General features: G+C 41.4%; 1 pseudogene; it reads left to right on the top strand.

The window, feature by feature from the left end:
• Positions 1-7035: 7035 nt before the first annotated feature.
• Positions 7036-7153, top strand: LOC124723276 (annotated as a pseudogene).
• Positions 7154-7424: the final 271 nt, after the last annotated feature.

The following is a 7424-nucleotide window of genomic DNA, read 5'->3' as shown; positions in this document are numbered from 1 at the left end:
GTCTATATCAGTCTCTTAATGTTAAACAATAAAGACATCTCTCTTGTAGCAGCAAGGGACCCAATACATCCATATGGATAATCAAATAATGGCTTGAGTGGCTCACAGGAACGTATTACATTCCGTCTGCAGTGGCCACACGAATGCAGCTTCAGTTATACGCGATTTTGATATAAGACTATGGAGCCAGGCAGCTGCAGTTCGTCGAAACTTTACTGCGAGTTATGGCGTAAGTCGAACGGTAGACACATCGAGATACACCGTTATCGTCATATATGGCATCGGGAAACAACGCTATGGGTTCTACATCCACATCCGTACTCCGCAAACCACCTGAATGAGTATAGGGGAGGGTACTCCTGGCACAGTTAACTGAACGTCCTTCCCTCTTCCATTCGGGAATCGCGAGTGAGGAGAATGATCGGCGGCAACCTCTCTATTAGCTCTAATTTCTCATATTTTCTCGTTGTACTCATTTCGCTAGACGTACATGAGAGGCAGTAATACCTTGTCCGATTCTTCTCTCTGAAATTTCTACAGTAAACCTCTCTGTAATGCACGCTGATGATACGTGTGTGTTTTAACGTCGTTTATATCCACCAGGTAGGCGTTTTGTGTCTCCATGCACGATGACAGACACGTTTATCCTTTCATAACACCCAACTCTACTTTTTACTTCCAACCACAGGAGGTTTCATTGCTTTTCGAATAATGCAGTTCTTTTAGAACTGCAGCTCCTGCTCTTAATGGACAATGGCTGCAAAAAATATAAAGAACATGTGACAACGCATCCCACAAATTCTAAATCATTTTAAGAGCTCGGGATGATCAAAGTGTCTTCTTCAATTTCATGTGTTTGTTGACAAAAAAGCCAGTAGTGAGTTGCGTAGAAAAGTCATTCAGCTTACAACTATTGAATTTTCGAATCTTCCCACACAGAAGGACTAAGTTTGTTTCAAAGATGAAGTAACACTATCTCTCAAGGAGATTCTCCAGACTGACAGATGTAAAAAGTGTCACAGAATGAACAATTAATCGAATGCTACAGAACTGCTACTCGAATATTTGCATGTCTGTGGGATGTGCTGTTTAAATTTCACCCTTATGTGAACGTATTTGCAGTACAGAAGAAAAGGCATAATTACAGATGGTGAATGTTGTGAGTTTATGATGACTGTTTCTGAGAGTCTGGCATTACTAGAAAACTTCAGGTGGAGATCTCAACACAGAATGCACAAAGGAAGCGTTTGTGCTGCTTACAGTCCTCTTTCAGGGTACGGCAAAGGGTGAATCTTTTGTGTTAGGAAGCATTTATAAAAGCATCATACCGACGAGTCGTAGAGATAGTTGGCTGGTGTACACTGTGTTACAAACGAAGCTGAGATGATGTCAGTACAACTGTGTGCCAGGAAGAGTAGGAACGTGTTATTCTAGAAGACTGCATTAGAAGATTTTTCTACTGTCTATGACAAATAGGTGGGTGACAATATATCAATTCTGAGCAGAGGTTACGGCCAGAATTTCACCACGAAGAGTAACATTAGGTTGAGACCTCCATGCTCTAAGTGCCGTTTACCTCTAGCACTACATCACACAAAACAGAGATTTTCACAGTGTAGGGGTACAGTCAATTGGAAAATGGAATAGCATTGTGTGGAGTTCAATAGTGAGGTTCGTTTGTGTTTATTGCGGTCAGAGCGACGCCGATATGTCGATAGATTACTTACTGGAAGGACAGAGGAAGTAGTAATTCTCGAGGCCCATATCTCTCCAACTCCTGGAATCACGGTATAAGGAGCTAGTGGAGATGACAACAGGACTTAACTGGTAATTGCTGAAGGCAGGCTAAATGCTCGATAGCATGTGGCAAGAATGATGAACCCTTTTTCCATTCTTCTTTCATGACCACTTTAATGAAAGACGTAATGTATAATGTAACACTTCCACATAGCACACGCCACGAATGCTCTGAGGAATGTAGGGAACCTTAACTGGCCTTCCCAGTCTCCTGATTTCAGTCTTGCCAAGAAATTCCTCAAGATTAATTTTGGAGGCTGTTTGCTCCCATATCATGACGAATACAAGGCTATGTTCGAGCGCGTGGGAACATCTCCACAACATCTGATAAATATCGGACTGGTTGTTCATAGTGTAACACTATCTATTTCCGTTAGAGTATTTTAGAAACTGGATATACGTCCAGTAGTATAACACTCGTACTTATTACCTTCCATTAGTGTCTTCATGGTGGCCTGAACGATATTTCCCTCACTGCGGCCAAGTATAATCACGTACTGTAAATAACACTATGCTAACCTTCGAAAGCAGCTCCGTGACAGGTTACAGTCGTTGTTCATCATCAGAGGCAATCACAATGGTAACTACTTCCGTGGTTAGTAATAAGTCTGTATTATCAATTTACCTGTTTGGTGTGCTTGTGCCGCTATAGAATTGCTTTGACACATTAACCATAAAGAAAGCTAAAATTTTGGCAAAGAACTCACTAGTACCAAACCGCAAGCTGACAGCAGTTTGATCTCAGAAACATCGGTACGATTCAGTTTATTACTCGTAGACGCTCGCAGATGCAGTGCTTATAGGCTGAAAAATAGTATTCTCAGGGTATCATTGATTAATGGAGTGTTGGCTTACTATGCCGTCATCCTAAATAACAATAAGGGATGCCATTAACTAATAACTAGACTATCTGATCGAAAGTATCTGGATGTCTATTACTGGACATTAATCTGGACTGTGTCCAGTCTTTGCGTTTATGGGGGCTTAAATGCTGCTGGGACAGTTTCACTGAGGGGTTTGAATGTCTCTGGGGGAATGTCAACGCATTCTTCCTCAACAGCTGAAGGTGTTCCACTGAGTTCATTTCGAGACAACGGGCAGGTTGATCCATTTGAAGAATAATATTGTCCACTATCGACTGTCTCATAGATGCTACTGACGTCAGGCGGTAGTGTCATGCCGATTCAATCAGTCATCGTCTCTGAACCGTTTCTCTGGAGCACGCAGCACAGTGCTGCAAATGTGTGCTGTTAGTGTCTTCTTAAGCGCAAGAAGGGGAGCACAATCCAACCACGAAAACACTCTCAAATGGTTCAAATGGCTCTGAGCACTATGGGACTCAACTGCTGAGGTCATTAGTCCCCTAGAACTTAGAACTAGTTAAACCTAACTAACCTAAGGACATCACAAACATCCATGCCCGAGGCAGGATTCGAACCTGCGACCGTAGCGCTCTTGCGGTTCCAGACTGCAGCGCCTTTAACCGCACGGCCAAAACACTCTCATACCTTAACATCACCTTATCGGTACTTCACTGTTGACGTGACATATTACGGCAGGTAACGTTTCCCAGGCATTGGCGAACCCCACACCCTTCTGTCGAATTGCCAGTGGGTATACTGCGATTCATCGCTTAGTTGTCATCGATGCTATCTCTTTGAATTTAAACTACGTCTTGTCTGTGCTTACATAGTCAGACTGGAAGGAATGGAGACAGTCTCTTAGGAAGGCATCAAGCGAATTTTTATCTGCTTTCTTAGATAGATGTATTGTGTTTTTGTTTTTGCTGGGTTTGGATGTTGCGGCATTCAGTCTCGGTACAGCCACCTTGTGGTTAACAGTCCCTGTATCCATCATTATCCTCTCTATTTTCTCAGGATGATTGTTTGCTTAGAAGTCGGGTATGACTTCACAACCATTTACACTTCGGGTGGGCTCCTGAACAAATTGATCACAATAATATCCTGGGAATGAAAAATGGTTCAAATGGCTTTGAGCACTATGGGACTTAACATCTGAGGTCATCAGCCCATAGAACTTAGAACTACTTAAACCTAACTAACCTAAGGACATCACACACACCCACGCAAGAGACAGGATTTGAACCTGCGACCGTAGCAGTCGCACGGTTCCGGACTAAAGCGCCTAGAATCGCTCGGTCACCGCGACCGGCTCTTGAGAATGCATTCAGCGCGAATTTGGACGATGTTTTATGCCTACTACAGACTTTAAACATGTATTTTTCGGGAACATATCGAGGAGAGACTGAAGTCACAACCAGCTATAATTCTTTGAGTGGGGTACGGTACCTATTTGAAATAAGACATCATGAACCAACCTCACACCGTCAATGAACTTCTGAGTTTGCTGTTTCAAGCATCTCCGAGCACGACAGTCACATCATATGGCACCACAGTTTTGAACTATTACGAATGAAGGCTGTACGCAGCTTTGACACAAATTTTATACTTCTGTGTCGCAATGGGAGACAATTACGGGATTTCAAAAAATTACCCTTTATTTGCGTTGCGCAGTGTACATTCAGCAATAGCAGAAATCATGGCACAGCAACCTTAAACTAGCTGTAGATGCTCGTCATTCACTCTTTGAGTCAAGCACGTGCTAATATGAACATTTTACAATTACTTGAACGAGTTAATTACCGAAATATTTAGGAAACTATCACTAAACTTACATTATGGATTATGGTGCTAACGCGAAAATTTAACTCATAGCTTCTGAAAGCGCTGAATTCCAACGAAAATCTCATTTCAATGATCTTCTCTCCATCACATTCGATTTAGGAAGGTTATTAACATTTGTAAGATCGAATGAGCGATGTGCCCTCAAAATCCTGAACGGCAAACATCGAAACAGATGCAGCGTTTCCTGGCACTCATCACCCGAAAATTACAGTAGAGACTTTAGTCAGCTGACAGACAGATGAATCTGCGTTGATTTCATGGCCTGAAAAATTGGAGCATGCACATTACGAAGGTATCCCTAGTGTTGAGACACGACTGGTTAGTGTGATTTACGAAGAAAGATATGGTATTGTCTTGTTAACCGACTTGTGTGGCAATACTGTCAGTTTTCTAGTGATACGGAAATAAGTACAGCGATGTTCTTCATGATAGTATAAATAAGAAATTTTCTTGCAGTCTTGAAAATGATATTTGATAATCGTATTTGTCATCTATAAACCGCACAACAAATATTAAAAAAAATGCGTGTTAAGTGATCCTTAATACGCTTTCCTGCAATCGGATAAATACTGAGAGTTTATCATTATCCTTTCGCCACTTCACAGGTCCCCCTATGAGAAACGAGTGATCGTACTACAGTGAAACATTGTCGAAACATTTTTAATGACAGACGGAAACAGCTTAGCGAATAAACTGTTGAAGGAAACACGTTTTAATTTCTACATGAGAGCGTGACATTTGTTATTTACGTACGATGTTTATTTTCCAGGTTACCAAGATTTTTCAACGTGACGACCATCTAAATTCACGAAAGCCTGGAACCGTCTAGAGAAACCATTTCGCAGTTTTTTGCGCAACTTTTCGAACAGTGGACCATGGAATATCGTGAAATAGCTCGTGCACTGGTTGAAGATAGCACATTGCGTCCGGTGTCCTCAGCCGTGACAATAGTTCAAAGAGTGGCTAAAATAGTTGGTATAAATGGCCAGCGGTTGTTTACTTAAAATGAGAGCTTGAAAACTACTTTAAATTTCACAGTCATGTTTGAGCCGCCATCGTAGCCCCGTCCACTGTGATATTGATAGCTCAGTCCCAATATCTTGAATTCTTCATCGATGGCTTCTGCAAACGAAATGTCAGTAGTTGACTTAAGCGCAGTAAAACTCAGAAAGTCTTCCTTGGTAACAAACGTCTCTATGCCGATGTACCTGATACAAAATGCCATCTGTTACTTAGTGGTGACATCAGTTGCTTCATCAGTTCATTCACAAATTTAGCCTTTTCACATCCCTCGATATTGAGGAGCAAATCGCCTCACCAGTCCAATGTATGACTTCGTTTTGGACTGTATTACTTACCATAGAACTGTTTCGGCCACGTATTCTGAAATGATGTTTTAAATATTCATCTTCAGCCTCCAAAAGACTCTGAAACGCTCCATGTTTTCGCGCTAGAAGATCGTCTGTTTTTTCTTCTTTTAGCTGAGGAATTAAACTGAAATAACTGCAGGTTATTTCTAGCACATAGGACTATAGTCTTCATAATATGCCTCAAACGTTTCCGGTTTTCTTCAATAACTGAAGATTTTTTGGTATCGAGGACAACAGGAACATCTTTTTACTTGATTCCAGAAAATTGGTGAACTCTATAGCCCTTCCCATGGAAAATTTGTGGTAGTTTGTGTTTTCATGATGACGAAGATCTAACGTAGCCATTTTGTATTTGACTAATGGATCTTTTACGGTGTTTTCAAAGCCTATAAAAATAAGTTAAAAAGCTCTTAGGTTAAGAATTAAGCAAAGAAAAAATTGCGGAAACATCAACCCTTGTAAGCACTCGAAAAATTAGCGACATAGAAATTTTTGCTGAAAAACCAAGCCTGAAATGCGTTTGGATGATTATGTTTTAGTATGTGATGTGTTTCCAATTAAAATCGATACCTCCAAGTTATTTATGTTTCTTACCAAGCCAGTTAAATGTTTCAATTATTTAGAATAATGGAAAGCTGTAATAAGTACGTGGGAGCCGATTCAGGCACGTGGAGGAGAAAACAGAACACCTGCAGTACAAAATCCACCACGTAACATGTTACTGTATGAAAGCCAGTTGTACTGTCTGGGCCATTCAAGCTTAAATCTTCGGTTTTGCTTCCCTTCTAATTGAGTAGAAGAAGAAAAATTTGCGGCAGGATTCCAAGTATTCTTTAGAAACTTAAGCTTCTCATCATCACATAAGCCGTCTTTAACAGCTCTTCCTAGATCATATGGGTCAGGTAGTGTTTCAGTCCTTTCTGGTCTTTCTTCCTGTGAATTAAAAATGCTTTAAATGTCAGTATTACGTACAAGTGGCAGAACACAAAAGTATATAGCGTTATTTACGCATATAAATAATTTTTATGACCACTAAACAGTCACTATTTGTCTTCCAAAACATTAACATTAATCCATATTCCTAGGTCTTGCCCCCCTCCCCCTACAAACATTAGTATAGGCCTAATTGGTAAACAGTATTGAAATGGTCTTATGTATTCAAATGCAACGGCCTTGCCGCAGTGGATACACCGGTTCTCGTGAGATCACCGAAGTTAAGCGCTGTCGGGCTTGGTCGGCACTTAGATGGGTGACCATCCAGGCTGCCATGCGCTGTTGCCATTTTTCGGAGTGCACTCAGCCTTGTGATGCCAATTGAGGAGCTACTCGACCGAATAGTAGCGGCTTCGGTCAAGAATACCATCATAACGACTGGGAGAGCGGTGTGCTGACCCCACGCCCCTCCTATCCGCATCCTCCACTGAGGATGACACGGCGGTCGGATGGTCCCGGTAGGCCACTCGTGGCTTGAAGACTGAGTGTGCTTTTATGTATTGAAATGCTTAATGAAGGTACTAACTGCAGCAATTCCGTACAGTAATGACAAAGAAGA

The sequence above is a fragment of the Schistocerca piceifrons genome, chromosome X (genome assembly GCF_021461385.2).
Source record: "Schistocerca piceifrons isolate TAMUIC-IGC-003096 chromosome X, iqSchPice1.1, whole genome shotgun sequence".
Classification (NCBI taxonomy): domain Eukaryota; kingdom Metazoa; phylum Arthropoda; class Insecta; order Orthoptera; family Acrididae; genus Schistocerca; species Schistocerca piceifrons.
This window is presented reverse-complemented; position numbering and strand designations above follow the sequence as displayed.